Genomic DNA, 18,632 nt, shown 5'->3' with positions numbered 1-18,632 from the left:
GGAAAGTGCCACGCAGACAGCTCAAGGTAACAAGCGCTAAACTGGAGAAGACGGTGCTTGGTGGAAATAGGCCAAAACAGCCCAATAAAACACAGTCATTATCTGACATTATATGACAAAATGATTAGAAGATGTGTTTATATTCTTGACAGCCAATCTGCCTATTATTAGAGTTTTGATATTGGTGACTCAAACTGAGTACTTCAATTTTGTTAGGTATTTTTGTTTTGTGATATATACTTCTGCTTAATTTCAACATAGTATTATGAATGAAGACTTTGATTTTATTCATTTTAAATTTCTAAAACTACCCAAATTAGTGATAAGCTCTTATATACAACATCAGCTCAAAGAATATATTATTTCTATTTTCATGGTGCATAATTACTGAAATTAAAAAAAAAAGTCAATTGTGTGTATAAAATTTAAACATCTGTAAATAAAACTGCAAGAAATTTAATCAAATTTACAAAAAAAAAAAAAAAAGCCACAACAACAGTTGCCCTAGAGTCGATTCCAACTTATAGTGACCCCATGAGTGCTCAATAGGATTCTCAATGACTGATTATTCAGAAGTAGATTGCCAGTCCTTTCTTCTGCGGTGCTTCTGCATGTACTTGAACCTCCAACTTTTTGGTTAGTAGCCCAACATGTTGACTGTCTGCACAACCCAGGGACTCCTCAATCAATAAAATTTAAAATCTTTCTAATCCAAGGAACGTCTGTGAAAAAAAAAAAAAGGTGATAATATGAGATATTATATAGAAGATTGTTGTTCTTCTTGTTAGGTGTCGTCGAGTCGGTTCCGGCACATAGTGACACTATGCACAACAGAACAAAACACTGCTCGGTCCTGAGCCATCCTTACAATCATTGTTATGCTTGAGCTCATTGTTGCAGCCACTGCGTCAATCCACCTCGTTGAGGGTCTTCCTCTTTTCCGCTGACCCTGTACTCTGCCAAGCATGATGTCCTTCTCCAGGGATTCATCCCTCCTGACAACATGTCCAAAGTATGTAAGACACAGTCTCGCCATCCTTGCCTCTATAGATCATTCTGGCTGTACTTCTTCCAAGACAGATTTGTTCATTCTTTTCGCAGTCCATGGTATAGTCAATATTCTTCGCCAACACCACATTTCAAAGGCGTCAACTCTTCTTCGGTCTTCCTTATTCATTGTTCAGCTTTCACATGCATACGATGTGATTGAAAACACCATGGCTTGGGTCAGGCGCACCTTAGTCTTCAAGGTGACATCTTTGCTCTTCAACACTTTGAAGAGGTCGTTTGCAGCAGATTTGCCCATTGCAATGTGTCTTTTGATTTCTTGACTGCTGCTTCCATGGGTGTTGATTGTGGATCCAAGTAAAATGAAATCCTTGACAACTTCAATCTTTTCTCCATTTGTCATAATGTTACTCATTGGTCCAGTTGTGAGGATTTTTGTTTTCTTTATGTTGAGGTGTAACCCATACTGAAGGCTGTGGTCTTTGATCTTCATTAGTAAGTGCTTCAAGTCCTCTTCACTTTCCGCAAGCAAGGTTGTGTCATCTGCATAACGCAGGTTGTTAATGAGTCTTCCTCCAATCCTGATGCCCTGTTCTTCTTCATATAGTCCAGCTTCTCGTATTATTTGCAAAGCATACAGATTCAATAGGTATGGTGAAAGAATACAACCCTGAAGCACACTCTTCCTGACTTTAAACCAATCAGTATCCCCTTGTTCTGTTCGAACAGCTGACTCTTGATCTATGTAAAGGTTCCTCATGAGCACAATGAAGTGTTCTGGAATTCCCATTCTTCGCAGTGTTATCCATAGTTTGTTATGATCCACACAGTCGAATGCTTTTGCATAGTCAATAAAACACAGGTAAACATCCTTCTGGTAGTCTCTGCTTTCGGCCAGGATCCATCTGACATCAGCAATGATATCCCTGGTTCCACGTCCTCTTCCCCACCTGAATTTAGAGACCATCTGAAGAATAGCTTTGATGCATTGAACACTAGTGACTGAAGACCAGACAAGTTGTGGAATGACATCAAGGACATCATCCATGAAGAAAGCAAGAGGTCACTGAAAAGACAGGAAAGAAAGAAAAGATATAGAAGATTAGTATATATTAATCATGGAGTAAGTTAAATTAGTATATATAAATCATGGGGTAAGTTTTTGGTTTTTCACTCAAAAACAAAATTAAGGCATTTAATTATCTTCATATATTGACTTGTTATCATCCCAGTTTATATAAATTATGGACCAAAAGTAAAGTATATTTTTGCTTCCTTGGGAAGATATTTTGGAGTATAAATGTTCTATACATTTTTTGGGGATAAGTCTCAAAATAAAAAATTAAAAAAAAGGTAGTAGATAATCAGTAAACTATGCCTGCTTGAATTCTTTTAGTTTTGTCTTTATCAGAATATCGTATTGATTCAGCAGTCCCTGGGTTAGCCAACGAGATCCGTTCCTAACTGTGTCTAATTTGTAGGTAAATCTGAGCAGGCGCATATGGTTCTTACTTAGCCTTTCTTTAGCGCAAGAAAAAGGTCAAAGCCTTCCTGATGATTTAAAAGCTGCACATGCAGCAAGAGAAGTTGATTGCGATGTGGAATGTGTTGTGAGTAGGGATTGGGTCAATCATTTCCAGGTGAGGGAAAATGTATACAACATTAAAGGGCAAGTAAAAGTTGGCCCAGAAGTCTGATGTTCATAACATGGGGACTTACTGTAAACCTTTCTCCCCTTCTCACATCCCTATTGTTTCCTGGCTAACATATCTGACAAAATACCTATCGTTAGACTTCTTCATATACTTGGGAAAAGTGTGCTCAAAGATTTAGGATTTTTTACATGAATGCCTCAGTGAATGAAAAATAGGCTCCGTTCCATGGGAATATAGAAGCCTAGTACAGAGCTATCTCTAAATCTCTCATTCGCCGAGCCCTCATATATGCCAGTGTGTGTTTGTGTGTGTGTGTGTGTATCCAACTCTGGTAAACTGTGCAAACAAAATAAACAACCTGACTTTCTTAAAGACACTCCTTGCTTCTTAGCTTCCTTACTTTTTATAAGCATTTCTTCAATCTGAAATGTAGATTCTCTTAATAGCTGCCCAAAGTCTGTCTTCTTGTCAACTTAGTCAGCCTCCACATATCTTTCTGCATGAGTGTACTTCACATTTCATATTTCTGAAGCCCAGATGTCCCTTAGAATTCCACTTGATCTTGATACAGACCTATTTCCCGACACTCCTCAGCTATGTGGAGCTTTCTGTTACCCTGTTTCCACTCTTTTTCTTATGCGGAGCTGCCTCACCAGGCCAGGTTTTCTTTCATAGTTCCCTGGATGTGTGTGTGTGTGCGTGTGTGCGTGTGCATGTGTGTGTGTGTGCTCTTTTCCCCAATTACGTTGCATATTCCCTGAGTGGCAGTGGGGGGAGAGTGAATCATTCCCTTACTTGTTTTCTACTCAAATTATTCCCTTAAAGAGGGCAAGGAGAAGGTAAAACTTGCTATTTATGTATGCCCTCAGGCTTGTGGCCCAATTATGCTGTCCTCAGAGCATTTTGGATAGACTGCTAGCAGCTTGGCTTGGTCGAATAGATATGGGCAAAGTTCTAACTCCTCCACTAGGTCTTGGACCCCTCCCTCAACTTCCTCCATTTAAGTAATTGCAGGTGATTCTGAGTGACTGGGGAAAATGGAACTTTTGTTAGAATGGTAACAACAGCAGCAAAAACACAGAGATTGGGCTAAATTCCCAGGCTGTATATTGGCCACTTTTTCCGTCCTTAGAAAGAACATCCAGCCCTGACCTTCTACAACCAGACAGAAACATCATCTGGCCTACTTTGATTCCTTCTTTGAGGTTCCCTGAATGTTTAAGTTAGCTGAATGTCATGTGTACTGAACATTTTTTGACCATAAGGCTTCAGTAACACCCTTTCAGCCACACTATTATTTTACATCTTTATTTTCTGGGAGACAAATTTAAGTGTTTTTCTTCAAGTCCTGATACCTGTTTCTGCTGCTATTCATAATATTTTCACTGGCCAATTTTTTCAGAAGTAGACTTCCTGGTCCTTCTTCCTAGTCTGTCTTAGTCTGGAAGCTCAGCTGAAACCTGTTCACCAAGGGCCATCCTGCTGGTATTTGAAATACCAGTGGCAAAGATTTACAGTATCACAGCAACATGCAAGCCACCACAGTACGACAAACTGACAAGACAACATGGGGAACAGATAGTGAGTGTATGGATATCTACATTTGCCTCACTTGTGATCAAATCCCTCATGTTGGAAACTAATTAGTGGGTGTAGTCTCCAATCAGAACTCTAGGCTTAACTCACATGAAACCTTCTGACATAGGTGCTGTCCATTCCTCAATATCTTGGCTTTAGTGACCTGACTTAAGGGGGCTGATTTTCACCTGCATAACCTGCAGTCAGATGGAGTTTTCAGCATCCAATCCCAGTGTTTATTCCCTAAATAAATCTACAGCCTTTTCTATCTCCTTCTCCTTCCAAATTATTTTTCTAACAGCAAAAATCTGGAGATACACTTCCAGTCTCCAGGGAAGTTAATATTTCTCCCAGAATAAATATATTATTTTCATAGTACTGTGCTCCACCTAGGTGTGATTTTACAAAATGTGCTTCTAATAATCATGCTGTAAGGATCCTTGTAAATGTCTTTCGAGTCTTATGCCTTGTGTGGAGGTCGTCCCTCACATTCCCTCCCTGCTTGTATGTGCTAAAAACATTGACATGTGCATCCCAATAATTATCTGCATTACAAAATTCCAATTCAAATACTGCCATGTATTCTGCCACACACATTAAGAATTTTGTATATATTTTTTAATTGCCATCATTTCTCCTTCAAGTTCTACATGGCTTGAAGGATTTATTGGTCTACCGAAATCATACATTCAAAATCCTGTTCTCCCACCCTTAGCTCTGTTATCCCTATACTTACCATCGATTAATGCTTTCAGTGTCAACATTGCTAGTAGTCACTTTGCTTCCCCAATATTAGGTTATCTACTTGATCTTAAGTGTGTTTCAGTAATTTGTATTTTTAGAGGGATTTGTTCATTTCATCTAAGTTGTCAAACTTATAGGCATAGAAATGTATATAATATTCCCTTATTATTTTTCTAATGTTCCCTATTTTATTCTTGATATTGGCGATTCGTGTCTTCTCCCCTCCTCCTTTTGCTGTTCAGGCTGGATAGAGACTTATGAATTATACTGATATTTTAAAATTTTAGTACATTAAAAACTGATAAATGCTATGGGGAAAGAAAGAAAAAAAAGGTGAACTAAAGGAGAGTAAAGTGGATCAGTAGTACCAGTAGCATGCCTTTAATTTTAAATACAGTGATTGGGGAAAGTATCAAGGAGAAAATAAAATTTGAACCAGGGCTTTGAACCAGTTCATTCCAGCCTGATCTCCTACTGATAATTTGTATTTCCACCCCAGATATACTGAATCTGAATCTACATTTCAACAAGATCCCTAGGTGATTCTTATGTATAATGACTTTTGAGAACCACTGCTTCACTAGTGGTTCTCAGAATTGGTCCCTAACCAGCAGCATTAGTATTGCCTGGGAACTAGTTAGAAATGCACATTCCCCACAGGAGGTCAAAACAGAACAAGTGATTCCAAGCCCTGATTTGAACAGAGACTTGAAGAAAGAAAGGGAGTTAGCCATGTAGCTATCTGGGAGGAGACAGCATTTCTACGAGACAAAACAGCCAGTTCAAAAGTTCTTAAGGCAGGGGTAAGCTCGCCATGCTTGAGAGAGCAAGGAGGCCAGCCTGTTGACAGTAGAGTGGGCAAGGGGAAGAATTTCTGGATATGATGATGTCAGCGAGGTGGTGATGGGGGAACAGATCCTGTAAGATCTAGTAGGCTGTCATAACGAGTTTGGTTTTTATTCAGAGGGAAATATGGTGGCAATGCAAGGGCTGAATAGAGGAGTAATCTGATCTTGCTTTCATTTTAATAGGATCGCTTCAGCTGCAGTGCGGGGAATAGTCCAGGGACACTGAGCATGAACGGCATAATCAAATTGTCATGCCATTTAATAAGGGTGACCTTTAAAGAAGATTTCTCCTCTGAGTCCAATTTAGAGTTCTTTCTCCATTCCAGTAGAATTGTATTTAATTGTCAAAAATGAAGCATGACCTTATTCTGCAATTAGTGGGACTTAAAATGCTAAACTGCAAATCATAATGGCTTAAACTATATCAATGAAAATTTGAAAAATATTCTGATTTATTTTATGTAATCAACTTCTTTTTTGGTGGTGTCCCTGCTTTGTCATTAATCACATACAATTAGAATGCCCTAAAGGCAATATATACTAAATTTGTAATATTTTTCATCCTTAACTTTTTGAAACTTGTATTTCCTATATTTCTTACTCAACCAGAATGAAAAATACTTAAGGTTAATATTTTATGGCTTAAAAATAAAGGTAAAATACAAGACTTTAAGCTACACATCTGCCCTCTGTCCCCCAGTCCCAGCCCCAGCCCTCAAAGTAGACTCATGGTGTATAAAATTTCCTGTAGCTAAAATTTACCATTAAACTTATTTGCATAGTTTTTCTGCATGGCAGCACCATGGCAGAAAGCTGTTTCATTGTTGATGCTTCAGGAACAGACCAAAATTTATAGCTGCTAATGTTTTGAAAATAATACTGATAAAAGAGTACGCAAATCCTTCTGCTAATGTGTTTAATGATAATGTTTTTAAAGAAAATCTCATTTTAATAACTGATCACATTTGTTTTCATAATCAAGACAGCAAATTCAATTCAGGTTGAATCCATATGAATTCATTTTATTTTTTTCTGACTGCCTATCTGTCCTATCCTCAAATAAAACTCCAGAAAGCAAGTATATTGACCATATCATTCACTTCCAAATCCTGAGTGTAAAACCAGTGCCTAGATTAGTAGGTTCTGAATTTTGTTATTGTTGTTGAATGACTGAATCAATTGTGAATAACACAGTATTTGAAACATTCTCTTCATATATATATATTTGCCTGCTTGAACTCTCTACCTAGATGATTTACAAATACCTCACATTCAATATGTCAATAATGGGACAAATTTCTCCCAATTTCAAATGTAGTCTTTCTGCAATGTTTCATTGTAACCACCATCCATCAGGCTCTCCAAGTCAGAAACCTGACAGTCATCTTTGACTCATTCTTCTCCTTCACTCACCACAGCAACCATTCACCAAACAGCTTAACTTCTACATTCTGAGTGTCTTTCAAACTCAGTTTATTCTTTGCATCTCCACCATTGCCATTGTAGTTGAAGCTACCATCTCTTTCTCGTCTAGATGATTTCAATGTTGTCGTTAGCTGCTGTCAAGTCGATTCTAACTTCTCCATATGGTTTCCTTGGCTGTAGTCTTTACAGAAGCAGTTCCCCAGGCCTTTTCTTCCATAGAGACAGAGCCTCTGGGTGAGTTCAAACTGACAATCTTTTGGTTAGAAGCCAATAGCAAACCACTTGCACAAAAATATCCATACCTGATGCATGCCAATTCAACCTTCATTCTTCAGTCACATAGATATCCAAATTATCAATTCACTTCCTGGTTTAAATCATTTTTGTCGCTCTCCATTACTCCTAAAATAAAGGCAAACTTTCTTAATATGGTTATAAAGCCCTGCCCAATCTAGCCTCACTCCTAATTAAAGCCAAACCCCTTGCCATCCAGTTGATTTTGACTCATAGAGACCCTATAGGGCGGAGTAGAACTGACCCATAGGGTTTCCAAAGAGCGCCTGGTGGATTCCAACTTCCGACCTTTTGGCTAGCAGCCAAGCTCTTAACCACTGCACCACCAGGGCTCCTACTGCTAATTAGCTCATATCATATTCAGTTTCAGTTATCTTCCAGCCTCATTGTACTTCTTCAGGTTCCTGGGATACACTATGAAACTTCCCTTTCACTGCCCTTTTTTAGTACCTAGAATGATCTCGCACTTCCCTTACTCCATTCCCTTCCTCGTGCTACTCTCACCTCTCCTACAAGTTGTCTTTATGAGCTAAGTTTATTTGCTTTTCAAGCCTTAGCTTGAACATCTTGCTTTTGGATTTGCGTTTGTTTATTTACTTATTTAAAATTTTTAGACTCACTTTTACTTCCTGTCTTCACTTCCAGAGTACTCTGCACTTTCTTTGACCACACTCTTCACTATTATTATATTTTAATTATATATCTCCTTGGCTACAATATTAAAAAAAAAAAAATTATATTGTAAGCACCAGGAGGTTATAAATAATTTCTGTTCTGCTCAACAATTTATCCCAACTCTCAGCATAACACACTATATAATCAATAAATACATGTTGAATGAATGAATTAATTTTTTAAAAATAATTTTTATTGTGCTTTAAGTGAAAGTTTACAAATCAAGTCAGTCTGTCACATATAAGCTTATGTACACCTTACTACATACTCCCATTTATGCTCCCCCTAATGAGTCAGCCCGCTCCCTCCTTCCAGTCTCTCCTTTCGTGACCCTTTTGCCAGTTTCTAACCCTCTCTACCCTCCCATCTCCCCTCCAGATAAAAAAAAAAAAAAAAAATTATCTACCCTCCCATCTCCCCTCCAGATAGGAGATGCCAATACAGTCTCAAGTGTCCACCTGATACAAGTAGCTCACTCTTCAGCAGCATCTCTCTCCAACCCACTGTCCAGTCCCTTCCATGTCTGATGAGTAGTCTTCGGGAATGGCTCCTGTCCTGGGCCAACAGAAGGTTTGAGGACCATGACCACTGGGATTCTTCTAGTCGCAGTCAGATCATTAAGTCTGGTCTTTTCATGAGAATTTGGGGTCTGCATCCCACTGATCTCCTCCCTCAGGGGTTCTCTGTTGTGCTCCCTGTCAGGGCAGTCATCGGTTGTGGCTGGGCACCATCTAGTTCTTCTGGTCTCAGGATGATGTGGCCCTTTCTGTCTGGGGCTCGTAATTATTGTGTGACCTTGGTGTTCTTCATTCACCTTTGATTAGGTGGGTTGAGACCAATTGATGCATCTTAGATGACCACTTGTTACCATTTAAGACCCCAGATACCACACTTCAAAGTGGGATGCAGAATGTTTTCATAATAGAATTTATTATGCCAATTGACTTAGAAGTCCCCTTAATCCGTAGTCCCCAAACCCCCGCCCTTGCTCCCCTAACTTTCGAAGCATTCAGTTTACCCAGGAATCTTCTTTGTTTTTGGTCCAGTCCAGTTGAGCTGACCTTCCCTGTATTGAGTATTGTCCTTCCCTTCACCTAACGTAGTTCTTGTGTACTAACTAATCAGTAAATAACCCTCTACCACCCTCCCTCCCTCCCTCCTCTCGTACCCACAAAAGAATGTGTTCTTCTCAGTTTATACTATTTCTCAAGAACTTATAATAGTGATCTTATACAGTATTTGTCCTTTTGCATCTGACTAATTTCACTCAGCATAATGCCTTCCAGGAACCTCCATGTTATGAAATGTTTCACTATTCTTTATTGATGCGTAGTATTCCATTGTGTGAATATACCATAATTTATTTAACCAATCATCCTTTGATGGACACCTTGGTTGCTTCCAGCTTTTTGCTATTGTAAACAGTGCTGCAATAAACACGGGTGTGCATATATCTGTTCGTGTAAAGGCTCTTATTTCTCTAGGGTATATTCCAAGGAGTAGGATTTCTGGGTTGTATGGTAGTTTTTTTTTATAGTAGTTCTATTTCTAGCTTTTTAAGAACACGCCAGATAGATTTCCAAAGTGGTTGTACCATTTTACATTCCCACCAGCAGTGTGTGAGTTCCAATCTCTCCACAGCCTCTCCGACATTTATTATTTTGTGTTTTTTGGATTAATGCCAGCCTTGTTGGTGTGAGATGGAATCTCACCGTAGTTTTAATTTGCATTTCTCTAATGGCTAATGATTGAGAGCATTTTCTCATGTACCTGTTAAAAAAAAAGCTGCCTGAATATCTTCTTTAGTGACGTGCATGTTCATATCCTTTGCCCACTTTTTGATTGGGTTGTTTGTCTTTTTGTGGTTGAGTTTTGACAGAATCATATAGATTGTAGAGATCAGATGCTGGTCAGAGATGTCATAGCTGAACATTTTTTCCCAATCTGTAGGTGGTCTTTTTACTCTTTTGGTGAAGTCTTTAGATGAGCATAGGTGTTTGATTTTTAGGAGCTCCCAGTTATCTGGTTTCTCTTCGTCATTTTTAGTAATGTTTTGTATTCCGTTTATGCCTTGTGTTAGGGCTCCTAATGTTGTCCCTATTTTTTTCTTCCACGATCTTTATCATTTTAGTCTTTATGTTTAGGTCTTTGATCCACTTGGAGTCAGTTTTTGTGCATGGTGTGAGGTATGGGTCCTGTTTCATTTTTTTGCAAATAGATATCCGGTTATGCCAGCACCATTTGTTAAAAACACTATCTTTTCCCCGCTTAACTGACACTGGGCCTTTGTCAAATATCAGCTGCTCATATGTGGATGGATTTATATCTGGGTTCTCAATTCTGTTCCATTGGTATATTCGCCTGTTGTTGTACCAGTACCAGGCTGTTTTGACTACTGTGGCTGTATGAAAAAAAAAAAAAAAAATTGTGTAATAGGTTCTAAAATCAGGTAGAGTGAGGCCTCCTACTTTCTTCTTCTTTTTCAGTAATGCTTTACTTATCCGGGGCTTCTTTCCCTTCCATATGAAGTTAGTGATTTGTTTCTCCATCACTTTAAAAAATGTCATTGGAATTTGGATCGGAAGTGGATTGTATGTATAGATGGCTTTTGGTAGAATAGACATTTTTACTATGTTAAATCTTCCTATCCATGAGCAAGGTATGTTTTTCCACTTATGTAGGTCCCTTTTAGTTTCTTGCACTAGTACTTTGCAGTTTTCTTTGTATAGGTTTTTTACATCTTTGGTAAGACTTATTCCTAAATATTTTATCTTCTTGGGGGCTACTGTGAATGGTATTGATTTGGTGATTTCCTCTTCGATGTTCTTTTTGTTGATGTTGAAGAATCCAAGTGATTTTTGTATGTTTATCTTATAACTTGAGACTCTGCCAAACTCTTCTGTTAGTTTCAGTAGTTTTCTGGAGGATTCCTTAGTGTTTTCTGTGTATAAGATCATGTCATCTGCAAATAGAGATAATCTTACTTCTTCCTTGCCAATCTGGATGCCCTTTATTTCTTTGTCTAGCCTAATTGCTCTGGCTAGGACCTCTAGCACAATGTTGAATAAGAGCGGTGATAAAGGGCATCCTTGTCTGGTTCCTGTTCTCAAGGGAAATCCTCTCAGGCTCTCTCCACTTAGAATGATGTTGGCTGTTGGCTTTAGATGCCCTCTATTATGTTGAGGAATTTTCCTTCAATTCCTATTTTGCTGAGAGTTTTTATCATGAATGGGTGTTGAACTTTGTCAAATGCCTTTTCTACATCAATTCATAAGATCATGTGGCTTTTGTCTTTTTTTTATTTATATGGTGGATTACATTAATGGTTTTTCTAATATTAAATCAGCCTTGCATACCTGATGTAAATCCCACTTGGTTATGGTGGATTATTTTTTTGATATGTTGTTGAATTCTATTGGCTAGAATTTTGTTGAGGATTTTTGCATCTATCTTCATGAGGGATATATGAGGGATATAGGTCTCTAATTTTCTTGTGGTGTCTTTACCTGGTTTTGGTATCAGGGATATGGTGGCTTCATGGAATGACTTAGTTAGTATTCCATCACTTTCTATGCTTTGAAATACCTTTAGTAGTGGTGGTATTAACTCTTCTCTGAAAGTTTGGTAGAACTCTGCAGTGAAGCTGTCTGGGCCAGGGCTTTTTTTTTTGTTGGGAGTTTTTCGATTACCTTTTCAATCTCTTTTTTTTTTATGGGTCTATTTAGTTGTTCTACTTCTGAATGTGTTAGTTTAGGTAGGTAGTGTTTTTCCAGGAATTCATCCATTTCTTCTAGGTTTGCAAATTTGTTAGAGTACAATTTTTCATAATAATCTGATATGATTCTTTTAATTTCAGTTGGGTCTGTTGTGATATGGCCCATCTTGTTTCTTATTCAGGTTATTTGTTTCCTTTCCTGTATTTCTTTAGTCAGTCTGGCCAATGGTTTATCAATTTTGTTAATTTTTTCAAAGAACCAGCTTTTGGCTTTGTTAATTCTTTTAATTGTTTTTCTGTTCTCTAATTCATTTAGTTCAGCTCTAATTTTTATTACTTGTTTTCTTCTGGTGCCTGATGGATTCTTTGGATGCTCACTTTCTATTTGTTCAAGTTGTAGGGACAATTCTCCGATTTTGCCTCTTTCTTCTTTGTGCATGTGTGCATTTATCGATATAAATTGGCCTCTGAGCACTGCTTTTGCTGTGTCCCAGAGGTTTTGATAGGAAGTGTTTTCATTCTTATTGCAATCTATGAATTTCTTTATTCCCTCCTTAATGTCTTCTATAACCCAGTCTTTTTTCAGGAGGGTATTGTTCAGTTTCCAAGTATTTGATTTCTTTTCCCTGATATTTCTCTTATTGATTTCTACTTTTATGGCCTTGTGGTCTGAGAAGATGTTTTGTAATATTTCGATGTTTTGGATTCTGCAAAGTTTTGTTTTATGACCTAATGTGTGATCTATTCCAGAGAATGTTCCATGTGCACTAGAAAAAAAAGTACACTTTGCAGCAGTTGGGTGGAGTGTTCTGTACAGGTCAATTAGGTCCAATTGGTTGATTGTAGCAATTAGGTCTTCCGTGTCTCTATTGAGCTTCTTACTGGAAGTCCTATCCTTCTCTGAAAGTGGTGTGTTGAAGTCTCCTACTATAATTGTGGAGGTGTCTATCTCACTTTTCAGTTTTATGTATCTTGCAGCACTGTCATTGGGTGCATAAATGTTTAATATGGTTATATCTTCCTGGTCAATTGTCCCTTTAATCATTGTTTGGTGTCCTTCTTTATCCTTTGTGGTGGATTTAATTTTGAAGTCTATTTTGTCAGAAATTAATATTGTTACTCCTGCTCTTTTTTGATTGTTGCTTGCTTGATATATTTTTTTCCATCCTTTTAGTTTTAGTTTGTTTGTGTCTCTAAGTCTAAGGTGTGTCTCTTGTAGGCAGCATATAGATGGATCGTGTTTCTTTATCCAGTCTGAGACTCTCTGTCTCTTTATGGGTGCATTTAGTCCATTTACATTCAGCATAATTATAGATAAGTACGTGTTTAGTGCTGTCATTTTGATGCCTTTTTGTGTGTGTTGTTGACAATTTCATTTTTCTACTTACTTTTTTGTGCTGAGACGTTTTTCTTTGTAAATTGTGTGTTCCTCATTTTCATAGTAGTCGAATTTATGTTTGCTGAGTATGTTTTTCTTGGTTTTTATTTTGAGTTATGGAACTCTTAGACCTCTTCGTGGTTACCTTAATATTTACCCCTATTTTTCTAAGTAAAAACCTAACTTGTATCATCCTATAATGCCTTGTTTTCCTCTCGATATGGCAGTTCTGTGCCTCCTGTATTTAGTCCCTCCTTTTTTTTTTTTGATTATTATGATCATTTATATACTGACTTCAATGATTCCCTGTTTTGAGCATTTTTTACTTTTTAAAATTAATCTTAAGTTGTTTTTATGATATCCTTATTTGAGTTGATATCAGGATGCTCTATTCTGTGACCTTGTGTTATGCTGGTATCTGATATTATTGGTTTTCTATACCAATAGAAAAATTTCTTTAGTATTTCTTGTAGCTTTGGTTTGGTTTTTGGAAATTCTCTAAGCTTGTGTTTATCTGTAAATATCTTAATTTTGCCTTCATATTTCAGAGAGAGTTTTGCTGGATATATGATCCTTGACTGGCAGTTTTTCTCCTTCAGTGCTCTGTATATGTCATTCCATTGCCTTCTTGCCTGCATGGTTTCTGCTGAGTAGTCTGAACTTATTCTTATTGATTCTCCCTTGTAGGAGACCTTTCTTTTATCCCTGGCTGCTTTTAAAATTTTCTCTTTACCTTTGGTTTTGGCAAGTTTGATGATAATATGTCTTGGTGTTTTTCTTTTTGGATCAATCTTAAATGGGGTTCAATGAGCATCTTGGATAGATATCCTTTCATCTTTCATGATGTCAGGGAAGTTTTCTGTCAGCAGATCTTCAACTATTCTCTCTGTGTTTTCTGTCCTCCCTCCCTGTTCTGGGACTCCAATCACATGCAAGTTATCCTTCTTGATAGAGTCCCACATGATTCTTAGGGTTTCTTCATTTTTTTTTTTAATTCTTTTATCTGATTTTTTTTCAGCTATGTTGGTGTTAACTCCCTGGTCCTCCAGATTTCCCACTCTGCATTCTAATTGCTCGAGTTTGCTCCTCTGACTTCCTACTGCGTTGTCTAATTCTGTAATTTTATTGTTAATCTTTTGGATTTCTACATGCTGTCTCTCTATGGATTTTTGCAACTTATTAATTTTTCCACTATGTTCTTGAATAATCTTTTTGAGTTCTTCAACTGTTTTATCAGTGTGTTTCTTGGCTTTTTCTGCAGTTTGCTTTATTTCATTTCTGAGGTCATCCCTGATGTCTTGAAGCATTCTGTAAATTAGTTTTTTATATTCTGTATCTGATAATTACAGGATTGTATCTTCATTTGGGAAAGATTTTGATTCTTTTGTTTGGGGGGTTGTAGAAGCTGTCATGGTCTGCTTCTTTATGTGGTTTGATATCGACTGCTATCTCCGAGCCATCACTAAGATATTGTAGTGATTTATTCTATATTTGCTCACTGAGTCTTATCTTGTTTTGTTTTCTTTCAATATACATAGATGGGCTGCTAGATTGTGCTGTCTTGATTGTTGTAGCCCTTGACTTACTTATGACCTATTACCAGCTGGTTTGGGCTGTTACCAGATATATATGCCTGAGCCCATTCACTATTCTTGAGTAGAATCTGATTTTGGGTCATCAAGTGTGTGATACACCCTAACACCTATCCTTCTTGAGAAGTAATGGTGATAGTTGTGTGCACCAGATTCTATTAGCAGCTAGGGTTCACCCTCCGAGGGGGCAGGATACTGACAGGCTTCCCCCAAGTGTCAGTGAGGTAGGTGTGTCTCTATTCCTAAAGTACCTTGGTGTGAGGGCTCTGCAGCTGTACCTTAGGCCCCCGATGCAAGTACCTCTACAGATTGGTAGATGTCACCCTCCTTTGACCCCTAAGGCAGGAGGCTAGGTGGTCTGGGGGGAGTTTCAGCCCTCAGTTCCCTGTTGTGGGTCAGTAAGGGCTTTGTTGAATATGCAGAGATATCAGACCTGGGAAACTTGTTTTTCCAGTAAATCTGCTAAAAAAAAAAATGAAGTCAGATCCCTATTAGAAATGCCTTTGCATTATAATAGTCACCTTGTTCCCTGTAGGGATGAAAGCCCGAGATATGGATCACATATGCTTGGCTGGAGCTGTTTCTGTTTTTAGTCCAACTAGGGAAGGATTTTTGGTCCCTGGGTTTTTTGTGGTTGCTTCTCTCAGGCTGGAAGAATGGGTTAGGAAAAGACCAAAAAAAAAAGGGAAAAGAAAAGCCTTGGAGCAGTTCTCCCTCTGTCTCAGGAAATTCCAATGTTAATGAAGCCGCCTGGGAAGGGGAGGGGAAGGTTCAGAAAAACAGAAGAGAGTAGCACCCCGGAATATAGACAGAGTTACTTATCTTGCTTGGGATGACTATTTTATCTGAGATTCCCGAGGGGCGTGTTGCCTATGTGTGCTGGCTGGGTAGAGATTGCCCCCAAGGGTCAGGCCTGCAGAAGCCGTGGTCAGTTCCTCCGCTGCCAGTCCAAAGCCCAGCGTCAAGGTTCCCCAGCTGGGGCACTGCAATCCCGGCTCCAAAACCAGTCGCTGCCTCCCAGCGACTTCTCCTCCTGACAGCTGCATCACCGCGCCACTGGCGCGGACTGGCTGGGTCCCCTCCCGAGGTCAGTTCAGGGGTGTAGGGCTGTGCCCCATGTTTGTGCGGTGACAGCATGCCATGCTCAGCTCCCCTGTGCCCAGTCCAAAGCCCCGCGCCAAGGTTCCCTGGCTGGGATGCTGCACTCCCGTCTCCAAAACCAGTCGCTGCCTCCCGGCGACTTCTCCTCCCACCAGCTGCATCGCCGCTCCGCCCATGCAGACTGGCTGGGCCCCCTCCCAGGATCAGTTCAGGGGGTTAGGGCTGCACCCCGTGTTTGTGCCGACACAGGATGTGGTGCTCACCTCTCCTGAGCCCAGTCCTAAGCCTGGCGCCAAGGTTACCTGACTGGGATGCTGGCTCCAGGCTCCAAAAACAGTCTCTGCTTCCCCGTAGTTGTTCGTTCTCCGTCTCTGTCACTCAGGTGAACTCTTTAAATCTGTGTTTGTTGTTCAGGGTGCGTAGATTGTCATGTATGTGATCGATTCACTTGTTTTTCTGAGTCTTTGTTGCAAGAGGGATCCGAGGTAGCGTCTACCTAGTCAGCCATCTTGACCCCTGCCTTACAAAATAATTTTAACAAATATTTTAATAACTTCATCTAGGGAAAAACATATTTAAATATTTACCTCATATACAGGATTTATATTACACACTTACATTCTTTTTGTTAAGATGCCACTGGTGTTTGTAATGTGAAACAGCTACCTAGAGTCTAATAGCATTAATCTATGCCAAGTGGTACTCCTTTTTCTAACATTATTCATCACATTCTAATTAATCACTGAGGAAGAAACCAAATATTCTTTTTCAGATACGAACCCATAAATCTAGGGAAAATTAAATTATCTTTCAGAAACATTTCATTCCTTGGTGCTAACAATTCAGTGCAAATAAATTTTCAGGATAACAGCTACATCCTATTACATAATTTTCTTTGAGATTTTCCATCTTATGTATGAAAATTTCATATTGCATGTTAAATCTGCTTTTTTTTTTCTCCCCAAAGTCATTTGCAGGATTGTGATACACAGCGAAAGACCATTCACGAAGTCATAACATGAGCTTCGGTTGAAGCTGGGCAATGTTAAAGAACATCATTTATAAAGGCAAACCTGAGTGGATGGGTCACCATGAACAAAAAGAGAAATGCAGGATGCTCTCATCCTTTGATTTATATTTAATCTCATTTTAACTTCTCTTTCTTCACTATTATAGTTGATGTCTTAGTCATCCAGTGCTGCTATAACAGAAATACCACAGGTGGATGGCTTTAACAAAGAGAAGTTTATTTTCTCACAGTCTAGTTGGCTAAAAGTCCAAATTGAGCATGTCAGCTCCAGGAGAAGACTTTCTCTCTCTGTCAGCTCTGGAGGAAGGTCCTTCTCATCAATTTTCCCCTGGTCTAGGAGCTTCTCCTCGCAGGAACCCTGGGTCCAAAGGATGCACTCTGCTTCTGGTGCTGCTTTCTTGGTGGTATAAGGTCCCCCGTCTCTCTCCTTGCTTCTCTCTTTTATATCTCAAAAGAGATTTGTTTAAGACACAATTTAATCTTGTGTATCTAATCAACATAACTGCCAATAATCCATCTCGTTAACATCGTAGTGATAGGATTTACAATACACAGAAAAATCACATTGGATGACACAACAGTGGACAATCACACAATACTGGGAATCATAACCTAGCCAAATAGATATACATGTTTTGGGGGGACACGATTCAATCCATGACAGTTGATAACATATCGATGACTCATTTTTCTAGGATAACTTGTAATTCACTTCTGTACTCATCACAGCACATAAAGGGGGGGAAAAAATCATTCAAGGCTCATTTATATGAGTATTTTTTTTCCTTCTTTTTTTAGATCCATGATCTCTCTTGACTAGAATGAGTTGCTGTGGTTAGATAAGACTTTCTATATTTGTGACCTACCATGTGCCTGGGTGGTGCAAACTGTTAAGTTTTCAGCTACTAACCAAAAGGTTGGCACTTTGAATCCACCCAGAGATGCTTTGGAAGACAGGCCATAAAATAAACACATCCTAAAGGCATCAACAAAACAGGGGCACCAGTTTTCCAAAGCAAAGACCATAGAATCCAAGAAGACAGGACACTAGGAAAAGCAAGTGCCTCAAGTGGAAGGGAACTGGCAGGGTGTTAAATGAAACTGATGTCATCTCCAGCACCTGAGAATGTGCTGGCTGGAAATAAAGTTCACACAGTGTCATCAGGGTGTCCACATGAAAAGTTGTTTAAGCTATGAGGTCTCTACCACTTCAACACCTTCACTGTTACCTGTCTCCTATGGTCCCCTCCCATGTAATTGAAACTCCTTATCTCAGTTGGTCTCTTGGGAGTGTACCATTTCTTTTTAATAAACAAAAGGTGGGGTGGACTGTCAACTCTAACTCTTGCTACAATCACCCAATAAGCAGCTGGATCCAATATGAATGGTTACTGGGCAAGGATGGATTATATTAATAGGTAATGGTTCTCTGATCCATTTTGAGAGAATAGTCTTGTACATCCACAGTTGCTGTTCCAGCAACTCCAGCCAGGAGGGCCAGCAATGCTCTTTCTCATGTTATAAACACAAGGGTATGTTCTTCTGCACATCTTGGTAAACAATCAATGGGAACTCCAGTCCCAGATGAT

Source organism: Loxodonta africana, chromosome 25 (genome assembly GCF_030014295.1).
Source record: "Loxodonta africana isolate mLoxAfr1 chromosome 25, mLoxAfr1.hap2, whole genome shotgun sequence".
Taxonomy (NCBI): Eukaryota; Metazoa; Chordata; class Mammalia; order Proboscidea; family Elephantidae; genus Loxodonta; species Loxodonta africana.
The sequence above is the reverse complement of the archived record's forward strand: the minus strand, read 5'-3'. Positions refer to the sequence as shown.